This window comes from Zosterops lateralis (assembly GCF_965231275.1).
Source record: "Zosterops lateralis genome assembly, chromosome: 1".
Taxonomy (NCBI): Eukaryota; Metazoa; Chordata; class Aves; order Passeriformes; family Zosteropidae; genus Zosterops; species Zosterops lateralis.
Window position 1 is genome coordinate 94,907,492 of NC_139762.1, and position 27,967 is coordinate 94,935,458.

Below are 27,967 nucleotides of genomic sequence, written 5' to 3' on the forward strand. Positions count from 1 at the left end.
GCAGTTAAGGTGATCTAGAAGAGGAAAAAATAATCTTTAGAGAAATGGGAGAAAACCTTTTCTTGGTGTGAAAATTATTTATAAAACATTAGTATTTGAAGCTTCATACTAAAGGAAATGAACATATTGAAGATTTCAGTTTAAGTGCCTTTCGAATAGTAAACCTCCAAAAATTTAAGTACCAAGAAACAAAAAATTAAATGATGCCATTTATCTAGAAGTGTCATAGGAAATAAAATGCATACATTTGAAACTTTTGCCTAAAAGTCTTTTGACATTATTTCTATTCCTTTGATGAATTTTGAAGAACCTGTCCAAACACTGTTGGTAGTCAAGGTCTATATGATACTTAAATGGGGTCCATCACTTTTCCAGGATTGCTGAGATTGTACAGATCAAATTAAGATATTTTAAACCTTGCAACTTTTATTTCTCTGGATGCACACAGCTAAGCTTTTTACTTTGGAGGATTTAAAAGCTTGGCTGAAACCTGGCATTTTTTATTTTAAATGCATTGTCTTGTATATTAAGTCAGCTATAACATGAATCGTGGTTATTGTAATCGAACTTACACTGGTAGGTAAATGTGTTTTTCTAAAGTTTATAATTTGATCTCCATCACATTTGTTTTTAAAAATCTCTAGTCACTAATTGTAATGATGCTTTGTCTGAAAACATAGCACCTCTGGAGCTTTTGAATTACAGGCAGACAGTATCTTAGAAGCCATCGTTAAAGCTGAGTAAGAAAATAGTTGATATGTGATCCTGACAAAGAAGAAAATAATATAAATTCTCAATTTGAAATTATTAATGAAAAATAAATAGGAAAATATTTGTCACCTTGATTGCTGTTAAGATAAAGAGGGGCTTCCTTATCTGTTCAGGTTAAGAAGGCATAGTATATGTGACTTGATAAAAATAGAATGATTTAAAATTCCTTTTGTGCATATAAATCTGTTCATTCTCCTTTCTCTCTTGATACTAAGGTTGCTGATTTGAATCATCAGTCCTTCAGCAGAGGGGCTTGTGGAAGCACAGATGAAACAGCCATTCCTGTAAGCAGTTAATGGGTTTACCATGGTTTACCCCAGTTATGTTTGAATTACCCGCTATTACTGTGATTGTGACTCCTGTAGTGAGATCTGCAGTGATGTTCTGCTTAGAGGATGTAAAGGCCTCTTCAGTGAGCTTCTCTAGGCACTGTGTTTCCTTCCAGGGTGTCTTCTACCTAAGACAGATCCTTGTCTAATTAAGAGAGGTTCTGCTTTCTTCTGTGGTAATGTTTAGCCCAACTTCGGGCTTCTGTGTTCCATTCTCTGTTCTCACAGTTTGATTGTACCTTGGAGCAGAGCAGGAGAGAAAACAGATTTAATATAAGTCTCATACATACCACTTTTAAAGAGAAATCTGATGACTGCTGATGTAACTGAGGAAAAACCCAGTCATAGATCTAACTTGGATGAGATGACTTATAAATTGTGCTGGGATAAACCCTGGAGTTCAAGTGTTAGTCCTACATTTAGTTTAGAAACATATTCAAGAACAATTTAAAACCTATTAGTAGTGATACTGACAATAGTTTTGCCTTAATCATAAGGGAAGTAATCTGATAATTTCAGACTTTAAAGGTAATTCACTTGATCAAAGTAAACTGCTTATCTTTTCCCTTTCCCTGTGCCCAGAGGAAACCAAATAAGCAATTAAATAAAGTATAATGAGAAATAATTCTTCTTGATTCTCCTTTCTATCGACTTGGCTAAAAATTCCCCAAACTGTAATTCAGTTTGTGCCCATTGCCTGTGGCCCTGTCATTGGGCTCTACTGAGAAGAGCCTGGCTCTATCTTCTTTGCAACCTCCTTTTAGGTATTTGTGATACGCTAATAGAACCTGTCACAGAAGTTCATGGCTGTGATCACCATCCTCTGGGCCTGGTGATTTTGATCCATTCCCCTGTCTACTCACCCAGTCCACACTCCAACAGTTTGTCTATGAGCATCTTACGGGAGACCTTTCTGAAGTCTAGACAGCCAATATCTGCTGCTCTCTCCTCATCTACAAGCCCTGATGACTAGTCCTGATAACTTTTTTTGTCCTTCATGTATCTAGAAATATTTTCCATGATTAGCAGCTCCATCAGCTTTCCAGGGATTTAGGTGAGGTTGACTAGCCTGTAGTTCTCTTAATTGTCCGTCTTGCCCTCCTTAACAGTATGACAACAATTGGCTTTCCTCCGGTCTTTAAAAATTTCTTCCAGTCAACATAATCAATAAGATTGTCAAAAATGGCCTTGCAATGACCTCTGCCACCTGCTTCAGCACATGTAGATGCATCCCATTAGGGCCCATGGATTTTGTATACTGGAAACCATCTTTGAAAAGAACTGCTATACCTCAATTTTCACTGTCCCACTCTTGGCAACTTCTGTGCCCAGCCAGAGACACAATGCTGTTACTCTACTACTGCTTTCCAAGGTGATCTGCTTCCAGTTCCTTGCAGTGAGCAGGGAGGGAAAATTTTGTCTAGTTCAGGTTGCTCGCAGCCCAATCCAACTTGACCTTGAATGTTTCTAGTGATAGAGCATTTACCACATGTCTGGGCAACCTTCTTCAGTTTTCACCACCACCCTCATTGTAAAAAACTTCTTTCTTATATATAATCTAAATAGTCCCTCCTTCACTTTAATACCATTACCCCTTGTCCTATTGCAACAGACCCTAATAAGTTTGTCCCCGTAATTCACATTCTTAATAGAAGGAACAAGCTGCAAAAATCAAAGCAACAAAATTTTGTGAAAAGGAATATAGATATTACCCTGAAACTTGACTCCAGTAATTACATATAAAACTTTCTGATGATTCAGAAGCTTATTATTTGAAACAGGAATTCAGGGAGCACCACAACAGCAGCCAGACTTTATCCTGTAAGTTTGAAGATGTTTGTTGTAAGAAAAAGCACTATTGGCAGGAATGCCACAGTGCAAGATCCATTTAGCATGAAGCAGAACTAAAGACAGTGAGACAAGAATTTTAACATATCCCCCTATGTGAAGTCATTTAGGAGAACTAAATGACAGTGTCATGGAAATGCTATTACAAGTAAGCAGTAGCTCTGTGTTCAGAGTGACCTTACAAAACCTCTGTGCTTCAAACACCTGTACCAAAAATAACTACTGTTTGAAAATAGCAGCAGCAACTGGAAAGGTTACTCACAAGTTATTAACATCAGTCCCCCTCATGTGTTGAAAATACTATACAGAAATTTTGAAAATTACCTTGTTTCTATGAACTATGGTGGACAGTAAATAGGCTTTGAAAATTTTAATTTATGTATTTTGGTGAGAAACAGGTGACATATTAACTTAAGTAAATTTATTCTTCTTTAGTTTTGCAAGACAATTAAAATCCTGTTGTTTTAAGATGATAGGGCAAAAACTATGGCATTTTGTAGTCAAAATTCATGTTATGCAGTCTGAGAGGTGCTGTGAGCTAAAAATACCTTGCTTGGGAGCTGGACCACTTGGGCACTATTTCTGCTGCCACTGAACTTGTAGCTTTTACAGAGTGGATTAGCTTTCGCAGCAGGCACTTGAGATCTTCTTTTAGCCAATGGTCAAGACACTCTTGGGCAGTGAAAAGTATGAGCTTTGAATTCTCCATCCCTCAAGATGAGCAGTAAATAGGAACTTCATCTCCCATAACCTGATGTAAAACTATAATTTCCAAATAATTAATTTCTACTTCATTTCTACTTTCTTTCTATTTGTTTCTACTTCAAAACAATGTCTAAAGGTAGGTTTGATTTTTTAATAACTTGAGCCTTGTGATATGTCTGGGGTAAAACAGTGAGACATTTCAAGTCAACTGCACTTTTGATAAATACACTTTTTTTTTTTTTTTTTTTTTTTTTTTTTTTTTTTTTTTTTTGAGGGATATGAGGGAGTGGTTTTGATGCCTTAAGTTTTAGCTTTCATATTTTTCAGATTCTATACTGCCTTAATGTGTGACTCTGAACTTTGTATAAGGTGTTAGCAAGTTCTCTTTACAGGGTAGTTAGACAAAACAATCCTTTTCCAGCCCGAGAACCAAGGACACCATTGCAGCTTCAGGCCCACAAAGAATAAACAACAGCGTATTGAAGAGAGCAGTCTGGGAGGATGGGACTTCATAGTCTGGAGCTGTAATTGGATAATTAACTCCAATATGTAAATGAACCAAAACCTTTGAAAAGGTGTGAAAATGTGTGATCCATCGCCCACGTTGGGTGTAGCCTTGGTCAGGCTCTTGTGCTGCCCAAGGTGTATCCTTTGAAGGCCTGTTTAATAAATACCTGCTTTATTCCTTTAACTCTGTCTAGCCTCTGTTCCAGGTAGCCTCTTTAGGCATCCGTTTGGGGTTTTATTTTTGACAACTTCTGGTATTCTGGTACCAATATCTTTCTATCTTTATGTCCTAGATGAAAAAAAAACAAAACAAAAAAAACCAAAACAGAACCCAAAAAATCCCCAAACCCAACAACAACAAAAAACCAACCAAACAAAAGACATACAACTTTTCTTTTTTTTTTTTTTTTTTTAAGGGACTGGCATAAGTTCAGATCCATGAGTAATACAGTTAGTGAGTCATGAGCTGAACCATTTCTATGGTTCCTCACCAAATACCTGTATTTCATGTGAATTCGTAAGTGAGGGAAAGGCTATTTATTCTATTCTACTGCATGAAAATGACATTTTAAAGACATTTTGTATACTTGGACATTAATATTTGTAAAATGGCTGACGCAATAATCCGGCACAGAACCTGTACTTCTAGCAAAATTACTAGACTTTTCAGTGTCATAGTACTGAGAGTGAAGAGACCTGTAGGCTATGCAGAGCTCAGCCTTTGGTCACCTGAGTCACTCTCTGCTGCCCATCATGGGCTGTCTCTTTGTCTCTCCATTGTTCTTCATAAACAATTTGTGCATTTTCAGAGATTTAGTTAAATGTTCTAAGTGGGTGCTTTGAGACTTTTTTTTTTTTTGGTTAATAATATAATTACAGCATCTGATTTAGTTAAATGTTCATGTCTTTCTAAAAATATGTTCTTATAAGGAAAGATTTTCTATTTTTCCATATTCATGGAAATTAGATGCAGAACTCCTGTCATACTGATAAAACTTCAGCTTCAATATTTTTCCTAGCTCAACTCTGAAAATCTATCTCTATGTCTCTCTCTGCTACTGATCCTTCTTCCTCCCACAAATAGATCCAATTAGAAAAGCCATCATATTGATGTCGTATGGGCAGACATAAATTTGCAATGACAACAAAAATGTAAAAGAGATGTCACTATTTTCAGCCCTCTTAAGAGGGAAAAATTGAAGTCAGTGGATGCTGTTTATAGGGCTAAAAATGTAGCCCTCTGACAATAATTGGGATCCTTGGGATTCTACGAGAAGATAGGAGGATTTTCTGCTACGTTAGTCATTGCAGGTCTGCTGCTGAGCACATCACTGAAAACCAGAAAAAACATTATCATTAGTTCACAGCTCTCAGCAATCACCTCTTATCCAGCTTTTGTTTAATGCTCCTCTTATTTATTTGTCTGTGTGCTGTGTATGCAGCAGTCAAATGACTAACAGATATTTAAAAAATGAAATGCAGGGCTACAATAGAAGTTTGACCTTGCTATGACGCATAATGGAAAATTCTAGTCACATATACAGAATATTTCTGTAATGAGCAAACACAGGATATGATTTACCTGACAAAAATTACCTGTAGCACATTTTAGTATTCTTGCTAGAGTCCAGTGCTGGCTTTAGTCTCTCTCCCTCTCTTCAATCTCTCTCTTCTTTCGCCCTACTGCTTATTCAAAATCCACCACCGTGTGTTTATATCAGAAGATAAGGGACTAGCTTATTCCAATTTCCATTCTATGTGCATCATTTACTAATAAAACTGTAACTTTTTGCTGGCCCTGTGAGTTATGACATTCCTTTTCAACTGTGGGCATCTATGAATCCTCAGTGCTCCCTTCCCCTTTGAGGTGGGAAACCACAAGAGCTCTGAAAGATTTTTATCTGGTGTTATTACTGGAATCAACATTAAAATGACATGTACAGAAAGAGATTTATGACTCCTTATATATAAGTTGCAGTAGAGATTATGGAACTTATTCTGTAAACTGAACTGCTTAATAAAATAGCTACATCTTCACTGCTAAAGACAGTTTCCTTTGAGAAAGCCAACTGGAAACAGTTATCAAAGTATACAATTCTATTGAAGAAAACATGGGAGTGACTTTTTATCTTAATCTTGCATTTTAAGTTTGGCATATGTCTCCTCCCTGTTTTACCTGTTCTAAGAAAAGACCCACAAACCCCCAAAACTTGTGATATGCTTTAGGTTAAAAAAATTGGGAAAATTCAATTAAATGCCTATAAAAGTAATTTATGGAAAAATCTCTTAGAAATTTGTCAGTCAATATTCAACTGCTGACAAAATTTGAACCAACAATTAATGGTTTCATGTCACTTAAACCAAGGTGTTTCTTAAGCTTTCTATTTATGAACTAGGTCTAAGATCAAAGAGCTTATTTTTCAGGATTTAATCTTTGTATAGAAAAATAACTTATAAGCATAAGGTTTGGGCTGAAGTAGAATTAAAGTTTTCATAGTACCTACTATCAGATTATGTTTTGGATTTTGGAAAACAATGAGTCTTCCCACTTTTGTGTTTTCCATTCTATTCTTCCATCCTGCTGGAGGGAGTGAGTGAGCAGCTGCATGGTGCTTAGTTGACAGCTGGGGTTAAACTGTGACATATCCTTTAATAGAACCTGCTTAAGAAATAAAATCTAGTAAAGCTGATAGAGTGTGACTTCTGTCTATAATACTTTTTACACCTTGTCCTGATTGTCTGTGCATGTTTTTTGGGTTTGTAGTGTACATTGTCCAAGATGGTTCATAGAAAAGCTACTTGGGAATGGAAAGAGGGCTGAATGAAGTAATTTTGTTTTATCACTCCTCTGTATGTAATAAAATATGGCATACTTCTTTGGTTTGGAGCTCAATAACAGCAAAAACGCTGAGAATGTGTTATTTTCTCTGTGAATAGGGCTTGAGGATAAAGGACAACTATTGTGTTGGTAGAATTCAGAGTGGCCTGAAATGTAGAAATGCTTTCCTTCGCATGGCATAGTATTGAGATGTTCTTGCTTTAAAATAGTTTCACCCTGTTATCACTTTTGAAATTCCATTTTCTCTATTCCCCAATAACGTTTAATTTTGTTCACCTTTGATGTTATTACCGTACTGGCAAACACTTTGCTTGCTAATTTGAAAAAAAATCTTCTGGAATAAAGGGATTGATTTTTGGAAGAGGGGGATGATGACGGATAGAAAGGTGGAGATTCAAGGTTTTTATGTTTAAACATTAATATTCTTTCCACTTCTATACACCTATATTTGTTTATAGCTAGCTCAGTTACTGAAATAGCATATAAAATATTTAATCTAAATAAATTACTGTTATTGAAGTTAAATAGCTCATGTCAATGTGTCTTAGGTTGAGCCATTATTTTATTTGAATTGCCCTTCCTTTGACCCAGTTGATACTTCTTAGGCATAACGAAGCCAGTTCATTCTACCTATTTAATCTCCTTTTTTTTCTCCAGCTCCTTTTGTAGTGTTTTTTTTTTTTTTTTTTTTTTTTTTGGTTTTTTTTTTTTTTTTTTTTTTTTTTTTTTTTTTTTTTTTGGTTTTTTTTTTTTTTGGTCTCAATTTTCTGGCAGGTTTTTTTTTCCTTAGACATTCAGCCCAGTTCAGGGATTAAGTTTCTCTTATTATTAGTATACCATTCACATTATTGCTAAAATTATGCACATTTTGCCACTCTGTGGTTAGTGCTAATGAGGAGGAGGGTGAAGCTCTTCTTCAAGAGCATGTGGTTTTCATTTACTCAGCCAAGTCCTCCATTGCGCCATATCCTCAGTAGACCATCCAGACATGAGAAGTCTTGAAGTTTTCCTGCATTATTTATAGCATCAAGTGGTTGGTTGTTCAGATTGTAATTTACTATAATCAATTTTCTGCATCCTATCAAAAAGACTTTTAATTATTAAATACAAGGTCATCCATAGGCAATCTCCCCAAAGAATGTTAAACCTCACTATCTTATTTAAATTCCTTTAGAAGCTATGAGACCTATGAGCAGGATTAAGCAGTTCTTCAATTATCAGCATATATTACGAACACTTTTTTATTGTTTTCTCTTGAGTAATAACCTCTCCTCTGGCTGTGCTTTTCCAAAAAAGCAAGAGGTTCTCTCTGCTTTGCCTTTCTCTATTAGGTTTGTAAAATGCCAATGTGTTCCACTATCAGTCCAAAGCTGTGTGAGGATCCCCATATTTTCTTTGCAGCTCTATCTGCATAGTGTGCTACTTGTAGAGCATTTAAGTGTTAGTGTTGAGCTCTTGAACTCAAGACAGACACCATTTTTTTCCCTTGTGAAAGGAGATGGCTGGAATATGAATGCAATGCTTATCCTGAGGATGAGTTTGCTTCCTTTGCTGTAGCACTGGTCTGGATTTCTGAACTTAGGTGGCAAAACCTGAGAGAGAACCATTCTTACTGACCATTTATGACTCATTCTGGTGAAACTAGTGGAAACATCAGCATCCACAACCAAAAAAATCATCCTTTCAAGCTTGTTCTTCCTTGTTGACTTGCACTTTCCCATTGATGCTTTCTCATTTCTTCCTTGGTCACTTGCTTTTTACTTTACAGACTACATCTGACATCTACTGCTCCTTCAGTTCCTTTCCAACTTCTCTTAGGCAACCCCACCTTCAGCCCTGACACTTGCATGCAAGACTCTGCTCAGTGTACTCAGTGTACACTTCACTCTGCTGAAGTGTAATGCACACAGGAGAGGGATACATAAAGCTTTCAAGAAAGGCATGGTCCTATTTGACTCTTGAGCTCTTCTTGCAGAGAAATGCTTCCCATATTTGATTTCAAATAGCAAAGTATCCTCAAATACAGTACAGCTATTGTATATGTTATCTCTTATGTGACATATGACAGGCCTGAGTATCACCAGTCACCCACTGTAAAGTAACACCACCAAAAAACTACAGTCACTTTTCCTTCAGTTGGAGAAATCCAGTTGTGGTAGTTTCAGACAAACAGCTCTCAGTTAAAAGCTACCATCTCCCTGGCAAGAGCAGCTGAAGTAGTATGTATTCATTTTTCAGCTGCTCCAGTTTAGAGCCATCAGTGTTTGTGTGGCTGTGCTGGCCTCTTACCAGGTGGCAGTGCTCTACATGCCAGGGGCAACTGAGGCACTGCTGTGATCCCTTCTGCAACTTCTGCAAGTAATTTGAGGAGAAGGAAGCATATGATTTAAACTGCTTCTGCAGCTGGAGCCTCCAGAACTTCCAGCATGCAGTTTATAACTGTGATTTATGAAACTAGGAGTCAGAGGTTAATATTAATTCAAATCACTAATATCATTCTTGTGATTTTAGGATTATTACAGATTAGTGTATGTGACATACTGAAGAAAGTGTAAATATTTTCAATTCAAATTTCACCTTTCCATTATATATTATTGGATGCATTGGCTGTTTTAATATTTTTTATTTAAACTTTTGAATTTATCACCATAGTCTTTAAATGAGTTGTCTTTTCAGGCACATAAAAATGCATATGCATAAAAATGAAGATAAAAATGTATAAATATATAGAGCTTTATCTGTACATAAAGGTAGATGAAAATACTTGGTTAAAAAATAAGTAACATTGTTAATTAATTGCAGAAGTAGAGCAATGGGCTTGTTGGAATAGTTGTAATTCTTTTTGCCCAGTGCAGATTATGCAAAATTGCATTTCAAGGACTGGTGGCAGAGAGATTAGCAGCAAAGTACAGTGTAGTAGGAGGTCATGGAGGTTGAGTTCCCTCCCAGAAATCACTCAGTCTTGAAGGAAGTCTAAATGAGTTGAGCACTAATGCTTCAAAATCTCTTGGCTGGCCACCTGTCTGGGAAAGGGTAAGAACTGGTACTTGTCTGAGATTCGCTTGAAAATGGAATTGAGAGCCCAGTGTGATGCCCTTAAAAGAAGGGGAAAATAAATGTTGAATCAGAGGCAAGGCAGAATTTAATTTATTTGTCTAAAATTCCACTTCCTTTAAAATACATTTTGGTTGTGGTAAAAGTAAGATAGTAGTGAGTATTGATTAAAAACAACAACAAGCCAGCAAACACCCACACATCTTTAGAGCAAAGGAATCAAAAGGAAAGCAATGCTCACAGCAGATAAGAGTCATGCAGTCCGCAGCATGTAGCAGTGGCTGGTTGTAGCACCTACTTTGGCTTGGCTCCCAGTGCAATCTCTCATGGTTTGGCTATATCAGAAGTGTAGCACCAGAGAAAATCCCTTGAAGTGCTTCTAGTGAGGTCATTCAAAGAGCAGCGAGCTTAGATATAGAAGCATGTGCTAGGGGAAAATAATCTCAAGAGTCATACAACAGAGTTTTTGAACTGTACCTATGAGATTTAGGGGGACAAATCTCATGGATCTTTAATCTCTCATTTGCAGTGGTCTTAGCAGAATCAGTAAACATGTCTGTTTGCCTAGCTAGAGAAGAGTTCCTAAGGCAGAGCAAAATAAAAACACTTTCAGAGAGACACACAGAGCACTGCCTTCCTGAACCTACTCAGCTAGTTTATTAGAAACAGAAGGAAAATACAAAGTTAAAACTTATGTAGCAATATTCTACAAATGGTCAGAAAGGATGGGATGACTGTGTGTGTAGTTGAATTTACATAATGCCTTTTTGTCTTCAGAAGGAGGAATCTTGCTTGTGTTTCTCCTCTCCCAGTTATGGGGTTCTACCCTTACAAGAAGATCTGACCTCAGAGGTTCATTTTGGTATGTGGTCTGACTCATTAAGGCGATAAAAAACACTTCTGGGTTTTTAAAAGTAGTTTTTAGGTATTGCAATATGCCAAATTAGCCTGGAGGAAGGAGGGGACAGAGATTTATGGGCTGGATCAGATGACCTCCAAAGGTCCTTTCCAAGTTTTCTGATTCTGGCAGAAAAGGAGTTGATGCAGGAGGGGTGATAGGTTGTAAGGATGTGAGGCAAAAGTCATGGAGGGGAGGAGGTAGAGAGACTTTTCCATTCAGCAGCAGTGAAGTGATATTTGGGCTTTTCCTGTTTTTTCAAATGATACTTAACATGTATCCTCACACTTCTTTGTTCTTCCATTTCCCTTCCTGGTTTGTATAACTATCAGCTGAGACTGGAGGCTCCTCATGGCACAGATCTTGTTACTCAGTCTCTCTGTAAACTATCTTGGTAGCATGAATTGATGTGTTTGGTGGGTTTTTTTTGTTTTGTTTTGCTTGTTTGGCTGGGTTTTTTTGTTGAGTGCTGTTCAAACTTGCCTTTTTTTGGCCAGCAGATGCCCTTTGAAAGAGTTGATATTTTGATACAATATTATTTTAATCCTTATTTATAGCTATTAAATATTTCCTCACAGCTTCTGTATCTCAGCACACAAAGAGAATAATTTGGTGTCTGAGCCTTTTCCAGTTTGCAGTGGTCGGCACAGAGCCGACCTCTATACATTGTCCATGTTCTCTTGGGTATTTGAATTGAATAAGATTGAATTTCAAAGTGAATATGCTCACTTACTTTTGCTCTCTCACCTTAAAAATTGTGCTGCCATTGGTTTACCATAAATGCCTTCAGATGGGCAAGGTGACCTCCCTCAATTTCATCTAGTCACTTGAACCAAATGCTAACCTTTGTTAGATTTGACAATTGTATGGTACTTGAGGAGAAGGCACACTGCATAATACAAAGCACACTCTTATGATCTGTTATCCCTTGCATGCCCTAGAAACTTTGCTGAGTTTTGAGACTCTCTGTGATGTCTTTACTGCAGTGAGCAGTGAGGTTCTTTGTTTTTTGCATTTTCCTGCTTCATAGGGAGATATTTTACAGAACTAATAACGACACTAAAAGCCTACCTGTCCAATATCTGCCCGGCACTAGTTTAGGAATCAAAGCCATTATACTGCAAATCAAGGCACATTTCTCTTGCCAACCCTCCCCATCCTCCTCCCAACCCCCTTTTTAAAAGTTTTAGAGAGAAGGTAATTAAGAAAGAAGTAATGGCTTTATCTTCTCCTTACATACTTGAGGAATAAAGACTCTGGGATATGAAGGGGAACATCAGCTGAGGTCGGCATCCTATCTGTGAACACAGTGCTATGCTTTACATTTTGGGTATATCCTTTGCCTACAAATGTACATTTCCTGTATTCATAGGGGTAAGAGCAAAGCAATAATAGTGCACCAAGTGTTTCCTAGAGATGATATTAGTGGTGATGTGCTGTTGTATCCCATCCCTTTGCCTTTCTTTACACCTCTCCTTTGGTGCTAGTATGCTAAAATCAGGCAAAATTTTGATTGATTGATTTTAACTGCTCCTTCCTACAGAAACAAAGAATAAAAGAAAAGACCCCTGGAGTATAAATGAGTACAAGTTAGATAACTGGTGACCTGAGACTGTGTGCACAGCATGAAATACTTTTTTCAAGTATACATACAACTGTTATCTTACCTTTTCTAGCAGTGATGTCTAAAGGCATGTGAAAACATTGAGCTGACTAGAAGAAAAAGCAAATAAAATTCTCTTTTATCCTCTCTTCTAAATCATCTACAGGACTGCATGGGTAGTGTTGAAACCCTTATGATAATAACAAAATGGGACAATGTGTGAACCAAAATACAATTACTGCTGAAAAACTTCTTACTACTTCTTTCTAATAGAATAAAAAGCATCTATTTGTACAGTTACTTGCATACCATCACTTAGCACTCTTGTGCATTTCATTAATGTGACTTTTTACACAAATTTTCCACACAAAGCCATGGTCACATCACAAACTCAGGAGCAGAACTCTGTGTCAAGGCAGCAAAGAGTGATATGGACCAGGTGGACTCTCAGATGGTCCCTGAGCCACAAGTCCTGCCTGAATGTGTTTTTAACCAAAGAGCTTATTAGAACTAAATGATGGGTGTAAGACACAGAGAATCAGGGCTGCATGAGAGGAAAGTTAAATATCTGTTGGAGAAGAGAGAGTCAAGAAAGCACTCTCCATAGGGGTACTCCCAAAACATCCTTGTTAAATATTTATACTGCCTAAAGGTGAATCTATAAAACAGTGGAGAAGTGACTGCTGTATGCCTAGCTTTGCAGCCAACAGCTCTTTCTGGTTAAAGCAGCTGATGATTGCAGTGGGAGCAGTGTGGGCTTCTAAATATAAGCCTGTGGAAATGTTTGGATATATGAAGGGAGAGTCAGGAGGAAGCCCATGAGATTGAATCCTCACTGAAGTTTTTGTCCAAACAAATAGTTCAAAATGAGCCTGGTTACATCTCCAGGGAGCAGTCAGGCCTTCCAGTATCTGCAAAGTCTGATTGCATAAGCATGAGTGGCTAGAGAAACTGTTCACTGGAGTACAGTCCATACTTGTGGGGGAAATTTTGATTCAAACATACAAATAAAGTTTAAACAAAAGAAGATTAATAAAGGAGGGGAAAAAATCATCTACAAAATGGAACAAAAAGCCACCACCATGCATAGGTGCTGCAATAGCTCTTCTATGTGCTCATTTGTTGCTATAAGGACAGCTATATATCAGAACATGCTAATAGCAGACAGATAATTGTCTCCTGCCATAAACTGATGCCTATACAATAAGTAAAACTTGGATATTTTGTAGTTGTTTGCTTTTAAATTACTTTGTTCTGTTCCAGTTAGTCAATGAATTATGTGTTCTGTTTGAGGGAAGATGTACTGAATACAATGGAATAAAGATAAAGATAAACCACAAATTACTTCTACAAAAGCAACAGCTCAGATTCTTACTGTATATTCCACTTCCATCCCCAGGGCTGGGAATTTTGTTGGGTAAACATGCCCCAACACTTCCTCTACCTACCCATAGTAACTTCAAGGACATAGCCACAAGGGAAATGGAATATGGTGCTCCTAACTAGTTCTGGAAGATTCCATTCTTCCAGAATATCAGGCAGATTCAATTATGTTATGGTGTCTTAAAAATTCTGTAGTGACTATTTAGATGAGGAGTAACTTATGTCACTAACAAGTTTATTTCTGTAATGAAAAATAAAGTGGAAGGATTTTTAAATTTGGCATAAGTATTTATTAGAGTTTGCACCTAATTTTTAGGTATAATGCTAATTTGATCTAAAAAAAAGTAGCTGGTAACAGGATAAAGGTGTTTTAAGCAGCTCAGAGGACTTCCTATAAATCCTTGTAAAACAGCTTCAGGAGTCATGCAGCCTCCTTAGAAACTACATGAGACCGCTGATGAATTAACATTGTCTTTTGCTGTGACAGAAAGACTTGTAAATGGTATTCAGAAGAATGATAAGGGTAATAGAAGTAGGTCAGCTTGGCAAATAAATAGCCTGACTTACCCACAGGCCTTGATTTGCTGGCACTTTGAGATTCCAGGCTAGCTATGTTCCAAAGCTGCTCATCCCATATCATATTTAATCCATGCCATTTTTTGGCTTGTCAAAGATTTATTTGATATACTGTGCGTATAAAAACTAATATTCCAGCACTGAATTTTTTTTAGTGGCTAGTTTAACTTGATTCAATGTGACATTCCCATGTGTAATGACATCTTAGCTACCAGTTTCACATCATTAATTATGATATTGCTCTGTACTGTGACAAGAGGCCTAAATTAAAACTTGTTTCAAAATATATAAATTGACATTTTTGCAGGGTCATTTATTTCATGAAGTAATAGATATTGCAGGGGTGAAGGAAACATCACTCCAAATTCTGTGTTTTGCTAACAATCTTTATGGAGAAATAGCTGTTGGATAAACAGAACCAAAATTGATGTGAAGACCTTTTTTCTTTTTCCTGTTCACCCCAAGCCATTGTTTCAAAAACATTAAGAATTGTAAAAAGATTTTATACCTTTCATTGAAGAATTCTACTGAATGTGACCTTATATTATCCATTTAAGCATATGGCTAAAAAGGGTGTTCCAAAAGCTTTTCAGCAGGAATTTAAGCAGATGCAGGCTTAGGAATTTAATCTAAATTGTTTAGGATTAACTAAAAAAATAATCATGATCATTTTATCCAGTGAATAATGGATTTCCTTAATCTGATTAGAAAACTGGATGCAGCAGCAGTATTTCCTGTGTTTTGGCATAAAGCAAAAATGGACTGTAAGAAAAAGTGCTCTGATTGTGTGATTTTACATTTTCTGTGTTGGTTTCACAGTTTACCATATCATTTTTGGGCACACAGTTGTTTGAGACAAATGCCACTTTCTTGCTTCTTTTGCATTTCATTACTGCAGGTATCTAATAGCTCTTTGCTCCTTTTCTACAGTGAGACATGCATTTAGTTTGTCAGCAGATGGTCTTTTTTCTCTACAGTGCTAATCAAACTTTGATACATTTGGATTTGCACAAGGGAAAAGCTGACAAGGCTGACTGAGCGCATCTGCTTGGCTGTTTCTTACAGTTCCTGAGATATGACTCAATATTCACTTAAGACTGAAATGTTGGAATTGAAGAGTCAGTGTGGTGGCAAAAGCTTCCTTTTTTGTAGTCAACTGGGGCAGAGTGGCTGCTCACGCATCTCCAAACAACACTCAAGCTGGCAGCACCAATTCCTTTTAATTGATGAATTGCAACATTACTCTTTAGCAGCATCTGAGCAACCTCCTGTTTATGAAATACCTGAGTAACAAGGGAATTCGACTTGGTTGTTCTGAAGTGGGCTGTTTTATAAACAAGGCAGTCTCAAGTCTTGTTCGTCAAACCATATTTTGATGTGCATAGAAGCTCTCTGCATAGAGAGCTTTCAGAATTGAGGTTTGAATCAAACTCCTGGTATTGGAATTGTAACAGCAAGAATGGGCAGAAAAGGAAGTCCAGTAGTCTTTCCATGTGAATAAATACTGTTTTGGTTGTTTCTTGTTTGTTGCTTTTCATTTGGTTTTGTTTTTTAAACTTCTTGATGGCTGTGTCAGTAACATATATGATACCTGAGCTACATCCAGCAGCACTATTTTTTTGCTAATTAGACTCCTCTCTGCATCCTAATACTGTGCTTTTTTGATTACTTGTACTGTGAAAAGCCAAGCTTTTATGTTTTCACATTTTTTCCTTTCTACCCTGTGTATCAACATGTGAGAGACAATGAGTTCCAACTATTTATACTGAGTGTACAGAAAACTGCTATGCAGCTCTAGCTTATCACTTGTGAAAATAGAAATTCAGACTCATCTGTGGTAAAATAACATGAATGGTCTCTTTGGTGACCATGTTCTTTTGTAGTACTATTTGACAGAAATGCACATCCTACCACAGAGGAAGGTCAAAACTGTCATGGAGAAGTTCAGTTCCATGTAGCATTAAAAAGCAGTTTAAGAACACAGTGATGAAAACTGTTCCCTTAGTCCCTGCAGGGCATCCATCATTTGTGGCTTCCTTAGCATATCTTTTGTGACTGTTCCAGAAAAGAGGTTTGTAGGAGGACATATGTTAATAAATACCATCTATTCTTTTGTTAACTGAAGACTCTCATATGATTTCCAAGAGTGTTTCTGGCTCATTTTAATCTCTAGATTCTGCCCTATAAGTAGGTAGCTCTGCTTACAAAGTCATTTATGACCAGGAAATATTTTAATACTCTAATGATTAGAGAGAACATAGAAATAATCTGAAAAGAAGATGTAAAAATTTAAAAGAGTGAAGGATATGATAGGAAAAGACAGTGTCTGAGTGTGCAATAAATATAAAGGGTCTCCTGTTTCCAGTGAAAGGAAGTTCAAGTAATTAGTTTGGTTTGTAATGGACCCATAAATATTTCAGTGTGTTCAAACTGATATCTCTAAATCATCAATTTAAAAATTAATTTATATGGGCAACACCAGATAATAAGGTTTTTATTTTTCAGTCAGGGAATTTAACTTGGTAATGATGGATTGTACTGTTAGCTGGATTTAAGAAAATGGAGTTTGGCTTGTTTATTTTGTTCCCTTTCTTTCTTCTTAATTTATGTTCCCTGTGAATGGATAACTCCAAACAACTATGTGAAAAAGAGTATGCATTTTGCAAGACAGAAATAATTTGATGAGTATCATCACAATATTGCAAATCATTCTTGAAATGACAATACTGAAGAGGGATGGTTTGGTGCTTCTCTGTAGACCATTCTTCTGCATGTCTTGAAACTACAGTTTTGCCTGAAGTTTCTAAAATATAAGAGAAGGCAAAGATTGATTTTTGAAACAATTTTTGGTTATCTTGTTTAACTGTATTTTCAGTGTGAGATAGGAGGAGCATTTAGTTACTTTGAGTTGTGGTTAGGTTAAAAAATAAACAGACAACATTGACAGAACACACCCACTGCCATTGGCTTGCGCATCTACCTGCATTCTGGGGTTATTTTCTCAAGCGAGCTGTGCCATGATTTCCTTTATCCTAGAAAATACTACATATACAATATACTAACAATAGACTTAGGTTTTTTATTTGCTTGAGAGAGTTAATTTTGTCTGTTTAATTTCAGTGCAACATTCACAAGTCCAATCATTACCTGAATAATTTTGGTCCACTTTTATTCATCCCAATTCTGATTTCTGTGCAGTCACATTACGGGTAAGTATTATTGGAATATTCTATATATATTAATTCATCAAGATGCCTGCTTTTGTACTGATAAGTAAAAATAAAAATTGGTAAATTTTTAATAAGACATTTTCTTTCCCTTTTAATACTAAGCCCTCCTAACAGTCTAAAATTGATTTATGGTACTTGGTTTTTGTTTGTTTGTTTGTTTGTTTTGTTTTGTTCTTTTGTATAGAAAATGATTCTGCAACATCCTAAAACAGAGATGTTATTCACTTCTTAGTGTATACACATTTCAATGTGTATATCTATTATATAATATATATTAATATATATTAATTTAACTGATACAATATATCTTATACTCCAATATTTAACTTCTACTTGAAGTCGTATAGAGAAGATAACTTAAACAGAGAAACTGTTACTCTTTGAGATTAAGTATTTTCTCTGTTGCACAAGAACACCATTACTTAAGATGGGATTTTTTGGAAGACAGTGTAGTTTAATCCCTCACCATTCATCAGAGATTCAGGAACTCTGTACCTGCAAAGAAGAATAATCCTTTCTGTACAGTGTAATTGTGATGTTTCTCTTTTTCAACTTATAACCCATCACTTTGTTTGTCATACAATGTTATGATAAAATAAAATTCTCCTTATAGTGATTGTGCACACTTCTAAATTTAAAGCTACTGAATTTGGGTTATGGGATGGCCCAATATTATCAGTGGAATAATAAAATGAAAGAATTCTGCTTTTTTTGCTAGTGTGGAATATAAAAAATGAAGTTAAGGGACAGAGGTGAAGCAGCTGTGTTATCTAGGACCTATTGCAAGCCAGCATTCACTTGAGACTTTAGTTCAAGCATTTCATCATTTGCCTATTATACATCAATGGTGACACATCATTTTCCATGATAAACTATTTTTTAATATAAGTCATAATATCTGAGTTGAATTGTCAGATATAAGGTAGTTTTAGGATGCAACAATATCTCTCTTTTCTTATAAATGTCCAGATTGATTCATATTTCCACAGTAGACAAAATTGGAAAGTTCTCAGATCAAAAAACAATTAGAGTATCATCAAAGTTTACTTTCCTATTTGAAGTAGAGCTGACAATGACAAGTTCTGTCACATCACTTAGAATTGTGCTACAGTAAGATTCCTTTAGATGATCACAGAATCATAGAATGGTTTGTGTCAGAAGGGATCTTAAAGATGAAGTAAAGCTGATGTTACTTCTCAGGGCATTAATCATGGGTAATGATGTTATAAATAACTGGTTCTTTCTACAATTATAGTTGGTTCTAAAGATCTTCTTTAACTCAAACTAAAATCATGTGGAAGGACGTACTTTATGTTGTCTCAACAGTTGTTGTTTGACCTCCGAGGTGATTGCCCATCAGGGCCTGGGAAATGGTTTAGATTTGTTTTAGTCTTTTGCACGCCAAAGTGTAGGAAGAAAAATGAGAGTCCAAACCTGCAGGTGAATTTCTTGTGAGTAATACTGAAATATGCAGTAAGTATGACCAAATACTTAAAAAAAAGATATGTGACATCTAAGGGGTATGATTTTTGAACAGTGAAGAAGAAATGAGATGGAAGAAGGAGGTGAATCCAGCCTCCTCCTTTACAGCAGCTTTACTTGGATACTTTGTACTGCACAGACTTATGCAGTAAGTATAGGGTGTGAATGCAAAGGAAATCTTTTTATAAGACATGATTGATTTTATAATGGGTTGGTAGAGATTTCGTTGGTCCTATATTTGGACCATAGTTTTCCATGTCTACTTATGAAAACATTAGGAGCTGACTAGAAGAAAAAAGCATAGGAAATTCTCCTTCTTTCTTTCTCTCAGTAGTCTACAGGAGCATGAGTAGTGCCTAGGTTGATGTCCTTATGCTCTGCTGAAGGTGTAGAAAACACAAAATTACCTATAATCTTTCCTGGCATATTCCTGTAGCAAATGTCTATGTGTCATCTATTATAAATTTTATGTTATTTTTTAAATGATGGAAAGTGTTATGAAGATGAAACAGGTTTTCCACAGCCTCTAAATAGTAAAAGTCAATGTCATGCCTGTGATTTGGAGCCCTGAGATTAATGTCTCAGGTCCTTCTTTCATGTTCCCTTGTTTTGGATTAATGGACGTTATAATAAATAGAAGAAGTAAACATAGAAATTAATTGGTGTACATAGCTCAGATACAAAACTGCAACAGAAACTGTTGGTTTACACCATTTCTGTATAAAGAAAAGAAAGACTTGGGATGTACATTTCTGAGTGATTATCTTTAAATAATGCTGCTGGGACTTTTGAGATATTAAATTAATCCTATGATGTGCTACGTAGTCATATTTTAGTAGCTGAAAATCTCCCCAGATCACAATTAGTATGTAAGCTGGAAAGGAATGGACTCAGAATCATCTGACTTCCACAGATTTTCCTCACAATTCCAGCTGATGCCAATATCTGAAAAAAATCTACCTACTTACTTCTCACCCATTGGGACAATTTGGGATGATAACATGGTTTGTGTATGTGCATTATTCAGACACATACATTGCACATATTTATAAACTCTGCATATGTGTATACAGGAACCCATATTTGTAGATGTGGCAAAGGTGGTAGTTAAAATGCAGTCCAGATTCATACCTATTGCAGGAGCATGTCACATCCAAGCAGTTCAGTTCTAAAGCAGTTTAGTTCAGTTCTGCACAATCTAATCCCAAGAATATTAGGATTTTGAAAACTTTACTGGATGTTCTGAGATAGGGTAAGATAAACCAGTGAGTCTTACTTATTCATAGCTTTTCATAGACACTTGCCTAATAGTCTGAAGATGCATGTTCCTTGTGGAAATGAAAACAATATTCTTTGTTTATGAAGAAATGCTGAGACTCTTAGTTAGAATCTCATTATCTATACAACAATAGTTTCCTGAATTCAAGGTGCAGCAGTCTTAAAAGGCATGGAGGTTACAGGTATACCCTCAGGTAAACTGAAGAAACATAATAACTGTATAAAAAGAGCTAGCCTTGAAAAATTGCCTTTGTAAGTCTCTGTAATGAAATTATGTTGCCTCCATTTAACAGATGAGGGGAACTGACACGAAGGAAATGTTAAAGCAAGTACCTATCTTTAAGCAGCTTTGTGAGCTTATCTTTCAAGAGCTTAGACTGTAATTGACTGAAAATCTATAGCGCTGTTGCCTGCTGAAGCACATTTCCTGATCACGTTCCTACACCATAATCGCAGGACCTTCCTATTTTAGTAGGAAGTCAGTTGTCTCAATATCTGCAATTACTTAACAATGCCTGACTGATCCTGAGGTATTTGGATTCAGAAATGAAGTGGTTATGCAGATCAACAAAGAAAACATTTGGGAATTTGTGAAGTGTAATTCAGCAGCATGTGCCACTGGAACTGTAGCTCCTCTGGTATTTGAATAGAACCTTAGATCAGAATTTTGGAGATTGTGTAAGAAACATCCAGGAAGATAAAGATGTATTTATTGTCCATTCACTTTTTTGCGTCAAATATTTTTTCAAGTCAGCATGAAGAAAAAAAAACTTTGAAACCTATCAGCTCATCAATCAAACCATTACTTTGAGGATCAGGAAAACATTGCCTTATCTGGACTCTGGCAGCAGTATATCTATGTTATTGTGTCTAATATTAAGTTAGAAGCTGTGTGGAAGGATGAGGGACAGGGACTGCTCAATGAGCTTTTTTTTTCCACAGTAACACCTCTCATCAATTTGGAAAAAGGGAAATTATGTGAATTATCTCTAGTATAGTGTAAGTGGATTTATAAAAAAAAACCAAAAAACTTTGAGGTACATACTACAACTAAAACCATAATGAATACATTTATCATCATGAATATGCAATCAGCAGCTGAAATGGGACTTCAGGAGTACTGTTTGGAATGTTTTAAGGCATTGGTGTCACATAAAAATATATGTATCTTTCTATACTAATCTTTTGTTCCAATATGCTGCTTTGAAGTGCTGGGGACTCTGAGAGAAGGCAGCAATTGCATATGACTGGCAAGAGTCTGCTATTGCACAGAGGCATAGTGGCAAGAAAGACTAGATCTGAAAGCCAATAACTAAGAGCTCAATAGCAATAAGGATAAGCTCCCTAAAGCACTTTTTCTTACTTCCCTTCATATAAGTGATTGGGGCAGTGGGATGGCTTCCCTCTGGTAACTAGAGGTTGTAAAGACCCTACGTCCTAGAAACTTCACAGCTCTTAAAGCAGTGAAGCTGGAATTCAAACAAAGGCTCTCATCTAGGCTTATGCATACGAAATCACAGTGGGGACACAGAACATCTGAAGCTGAGATTGGATATCCACCACTTTTAATTTTTTACCCTTATTTTATTCAGTTCATACTTTGGGGTATTAAGCAATTAATCACATTTTAATGTCTCAAGCTGGACATCCCTAAAATAATGTGCTGTTACTGATTACGTGGGAAAAACCCAGAATAAGTGACCTCCCTGTCTGGTCCATTAAAATGCAAGGATGGAATCCAGATCTTCATCCTGTCTCACCTTGGAATTGCCATCTTTGCTTGCAATACCTTTCTTTACTGTCTCGGTACTTCTACGTAATGGTAGGGTAAAACTCCTGTAGATAAAAGTGTCCAACAATTTGCGATATTGATCATATGCAAAAGTGAGGAGAAAAAGCACTCCTGTTGTCACATGTTCAAAGACTGGTAAGTTAGTACAGGATGGATTTTTCAGCCAAAGGAAAGAGCAGCTGGGGGATGTGTTAGTTTAGTGTGGGAGAGGAATCTGGGAGCACTTCTAAACTCCAGATTTGGAAGGTGTTTCTACTGCAGTAAACTACAAAAAGGTGCCTGAAATGCCCCAGCATGTGTTTTTCCTTATCCACTGGCAAAACTTTCATCTTGTCCTTCAAGGGGATGTCTTTTGTCCGTGACTTGCTCTGCCCTTGGCAGTGATCGTACTGCATGAAGAGGAATAGTGAGGTGCTGCATTAGAACACTGCAGGATCTAAAATCCCTGCTGTCTGGGCCATTTTCCTCATGATAATGTGTAACTCTGCTTATACTTTGCAAGGCCATTCTGGATTTTATGTACCATTCTCATATACACCTTTTCATAAAAAGAGTTTCTCACTGTACAGGACCAACTTATTTCAGATTGAACAATTTGATTACCTCTCTGCAGCTGTTACAGGCTACTCAGAGCATGACTTGCAAGAAGAGCAATGATAGGATGATTCTTATGGCAGCAATTTTAGGTGATTCCACTCCCTTGTTTGCTGGTTTGAATTTGTGCTTTCTCCACTTGGCAGCATGTGCATATGACTTTGAGTACCCATAGGGTGTTACTTCAATGAGATTTGTAGAGTTTTAAAATATATAAAATGTTTGTATATATGTATTTTGTGCTGAAACCCTCCTTAATTCTCTGTAATTATCTTAACAGCATGACAGGAAAGTGATTCCAGATTTCAATTCAACAGAACATTTTAGCATTTGATAAACTCTGTGTAATGCGTAAGTGCTGGCATTAACAGGAATGAAAGCAGTGGTTTCATGGAATAGAAACATGCAAGTAAATGCCACTAGAGTGACTGGTGCTACACATGGGTATTTTGATACATGTGGCCAATTTTGTCTGCTTTGATGTTGCTACAGAAGGAAATGCTGCCCCCCTGATGTATGTGAAACTGTAAACATATTGTGGGCTGGGCTTTAACTGATCCAGATGAGTTCCTTGAAAAGATGTTTTTTGTCTTCAAACTCTACATTTACCTGGACCTTCTTGATAATAACATTTATATCCCTTTACCTTCTGGTTTCTTTCCCAGTTCTTATGAAAAATCTTTTCTTGATTATAAGATTTTTACATAGCAGTGACATTGAATATCTGTACTTTAAACATTTTTATTGATGTGATGTTATCTAAGAGATTTTAGCATGATTATCTTTAAGGAAAGCTTTGAGGAAAAAATTAGGGTTTTGTTCATGTAATTTCTCCTGAACTGTTTTGAGGCATTTTACTTAAAACTACCTAGAACTTAATACATAGGACACACCTGTGTCACTCTGTTAATGCAGAGTTTACTAAATGGAGAAGTGGAGACACCAGAGGCTGGCGACTTGATTGTGAAGAGGAAGCTTAACAGTGTAAGCTACTTTTTAGTCCTTATTTCAGTAGCTGTGATCCACCCCAAGATTCTTGAGTGTTGTTCTAAACTAAAAGCAAAGTAGTATCCAGTGCATTTTCTTTTTTTACAGAAGAATTTTACAAAGAACAAGGGCTCAAGTTGCAAGCTGTCATCTGTCTGAGGTCAGCAGCAGCAAAAATTGCCTTTGTAAGTGTTTTGGTTAAAGCATCTGGAAACTGTTTGGGCTTGGTTTGATTTACTGCTTTTTCTCTATTTCTCTGTGTAAAGGTTCTTTAAGATGGATGAAAAGACTCTTAAAAATGCCCTCTCTGCGAGGAGCATTGCTACTGAGTGCACTGCTAGCTGAAGTTGTGTACAGCTGAGCTAAGCTCATAATTCCTCACTGCCAAACAGGACAACCCCACTCCCTTCCAGTGACAACTCACTGACAGCTCTTCTCTGAACCAGTTCAGTTTGTGACTTGGAAAGGTGTCTGGGAAGCCATTGGTTTACAGCAGGAGCATAATGAGTCCTGAACAGGCTTACCAAATGTAGTAAAGAGCTGACTAAAAGCTCTTCTACTCCTTTTCTTACTCAGCCTCCTGTGTAGTGGTAGAGCATAAGAGAATCAATTCTATGAGGTTATTTTCCTCAGGGATGATTCTGAAAAACTCATCACCTTTAATTTCCTCTCTTTCACAGGAGGGTCTACCCTTGCTTTTTATACTCTCTTTCTCATAAAAACCCGTCACTTTTAATCTCTTCTGTGAATTAGAGCCTTGGACATGGGAGTGTGATAAGGGTTGCAGTTTGCATATCCCTTGGGTCACACAAACAGCAGTATTTTGGCTTTTTTAAAACTGGAGTTCTATGTTTTTCTTTCCTGTTTTCCAATGTATATTACTGTGCTTTATTAGTGAGACTTCTGTTCCCACAGTGCGTATTACAAAACTCAACCTGAATCCCTGAAAGTACCTTTAGAAATTACTTTTCTTATTGCATCATATGCTGCCTTATAAAGGAGAATTCTCTGACCTAGGGACTGGCTCTTGGCAAAGAAACAACATTGTCTAATTTTCCTTCTCTGTTTTCCCTACTTGTAGATATTTGAGAGAAATCAGGACTTCGAAAGAACTAGGTAAGTTTAAACTCTCTGTGTCCATCATTTTGTGTCTTCTTGGTTTTATTGTACTTCACTGAAAAGGTAAAGAATGTAAAATCAAAACAAGAAGTCCAGTATTATCTATGTATCCTATTACATTTTTCTCATGACTAGTGAGAGCTGCTAGTTATACTGCTGCCTGTATTTTCTCATCTTTATTGCTAGTATCTGCCTTCCAGTGGTACACAAACATCCTGATTGAAATTGCACACCAGATAATTTACTGAAATAAAAAAACCCCAAAACTTTCAAAGTAGAGTCCTTTATTTTTATTAGAATAAGGTCACAGAGCCATTCTCATTATCAACCACCCATTAAATAGAAAAGGATCTAATTAACAAAGTTGTATATTGACCATTTTATTGTGCACAGTACTCATATCCCCTGTAAAGATAACCAGTGATGGCTGCCTTTATACTGCAAAACATCTGAGAAAGAATGTCATTAAACCAGTATTTGTACAATTGTGAACCATATGTTTTAGAAACAGAAAAACTTCTTGGACTACACCTAAATTTTGCCAAGATTGAATTTTCCAGTTGGACTTTTTTTCCATAGAGAGCATATTATGAACTACTGAAATTTATTCTGTGCTACTATAAAGCACAAATTGTATCAGTTTTGTTCTCTAACCAATCTACTTTTAATTACCTGTGATCTAGGAAATTTACTTGATTCTCTAACTTATGTTCGTGTAATTGTAAGCAAGTGATTTTCTCTTTGATCATTACACCTTAAAAACAAGCACTTATCTTAATGGTGTCTCTTAATCAGAATGTTTTTTTCTGATTTCTTTTTGTTTGTCTCTAGTTCAGAGTCTTTGCATAAAGCATGGTGACAAATATCTAAGGACTCTTCTCACTGCCTGAGTATTAACTGGCCAATCTGGCCATTCCTGGCTGGTCTCTGATGAGGAATGTGAACAGGAGGTTTTTGTAAGACTAGGACTTCTGTTTCAAGAAGCAGTGTTAAACACAATTGAAACAGGTTGTCAGCAGGTTTTCTGCGTGGTAGAGGGAGGAAAAAAGTAACCAGTTAACAGCAGAAGATCTTCCTGTAGCTGTAATAATGTGTTATTCTTACCTGGTTTGATTATGATGACCTTCTTGGCAGTATTTATTGCTAATGATTAAAAGGCATTTCTTTCCTCTGGTTTTCTCATTATGTCAAGTCCTACATGTGTATAATTACTGGCAATACTTTTTCTCCCCAGAATTTCTTCTCCTTTCACTGTACAAATAATTTTGCACTGACATTTCACTTGACTCTTTCCTCAATATATTTCCAGCATTCTAACTTTTCCACTTTCCTTCATATTAATATTTCTCTTCTTTATGTTAATATCAGTTCTAGCTAGCAGGAACTAAATGCATGAAGTTAAGGTGGTCATTTCACACCTGTCATAATGGTTGATTTAGTTTTGCTTAGAAATAGAAATTTACTTGATTCTAAATTCATAAATTTATGTGTCTTGACTGCAGTTTGTCAGTTTCTGAGGCTTATATATCAACCACATTAAAATGCATTTCTTTTTCTTTAAACAAAATTAACATTTGTGGTTTTGGTTTTTTAAATGCATTTTCTTACCCCTTGTCCATTCCTTTCCAGGAAAATAAAGTAATTTGTAGCCTACTGATGTAATTTACTTTATATGCCCAGAAGTCTTTTGTATCTGAAAAAAATAGTGCTAACAGGTTTAGGTTGCTCTGCAGTTTAAGGGATATTGTGAGAATGGGTCAGAACTGTTGGCTGTGCCATTCTGCTTTCCTCATGCAGATGGAAAATACCCTCTTGGCACGTGAAAGCCCCTAGGAGTGTCTCAGCAGGTGAGCAGCTGGAGTGGCGCAGCATCCTGAGGGCTACTTAGCACATCACAGTCAAGTGTTACCTCTGACAAGGGAGGCAACAGTAGTGCCACACACTAGAACCTCTGGTTTTTTCACAGTCAGTGTTCCTGTGTCTCAAAATAGGCAAAGTTTCTTTTGCTGGTAGTTTGATGGCCCTTTGCGGGCTGTGAGCTCTGATAGTTTTAATAGATGTAGATCTGGTTAATTTCATAAGCACATGAAGGAAAAAATGGATACAGATGAATGTCTAATGATGAACTATACAGGCAATAGTTCAATTTATATGCTAAGCTAAGTTAAGTTAAATTGGATTTATTATTCCCCTGTATGTTATGCTTGTTGTGGAAATAAAACCACAATTTTCTTGATGTCTCTAGTTATCTTACAAATAAGCTATTAGAGCTAAAATAGAAAGAAGAAGGGGAAAATGGAAAATATTTTTTATGAATATATGAGCATCTTTTTTGCGAGCAGAAAATGCTGCAGATTTCCACCATTCGTTCTGTATTCTCTTGCTGAGTGAATGGTTGACAATCACCTTATCCTAACGTACAGTCATCAGTATGATTCTCCTGCTGATGAGTTTATAGCTCAGTTTATTGATACTGGAGACTGTTTTGGCAGGATAACATATCTCAGACAGGACAGATTTGATAACATTTGAAAAGCTAAATTTAATCAAGGTAACATCAGCTGTTTACAAGCTAAGGTTTAAAGAAAATAGGAGAATTCTTTTGCTTCACTTTCAGACAGATATTGCACGGTGAATACTATACATATGGTGAATAGTCTATTCAGATATTTTAGTAAATTCTAGCAACTTGGAGTTGCTAGAAAAAGGCATCAGAATCTGCAGAGGAGAATTTATTATGAGTATTATTTGGAGTGTATCAGTTATCTAGTTCTATTAGTTTTTACTTTCATTTTACTACTTTCATTTTGATGAACCTTTCAATCCTTTGCATGGTGAAGAGGCCTAATGTACTCCATTACAACAGAAAAATGTGACTGACTTTTGTCTACAGAGTGTCCTCAGATCTTGCTAAATCTCATGGGAATGCAAAATAAATAAGTAAGAAGAGACCTGGAGACAATAGAAGGTAT

General features: G+C 36.4%; 1 long non-coding RNA gene across 1 annotated transcript in view; it reads left to right on the forward strand.

Moving 5' to 3' along the window:
- LOC310912717 overlaps positions 1-7,788 on the forward strand; it is a 168,098-nt gene extending 160,310 nt beyond the window's left edge. Inside the window, exon 2 of the long non-coding RNA XR_014590704.1 lies at positions 7,669-7,788. This is a non-coding gene — a long non-coding RNA (uncharacterized lncRNA). The remainder of the gene's footprint in view (positions 1-7,668) is intronic.
- The last annotated feature ends 20,179 nt before the right edge of the window (positions 7,789-27,967 follow it).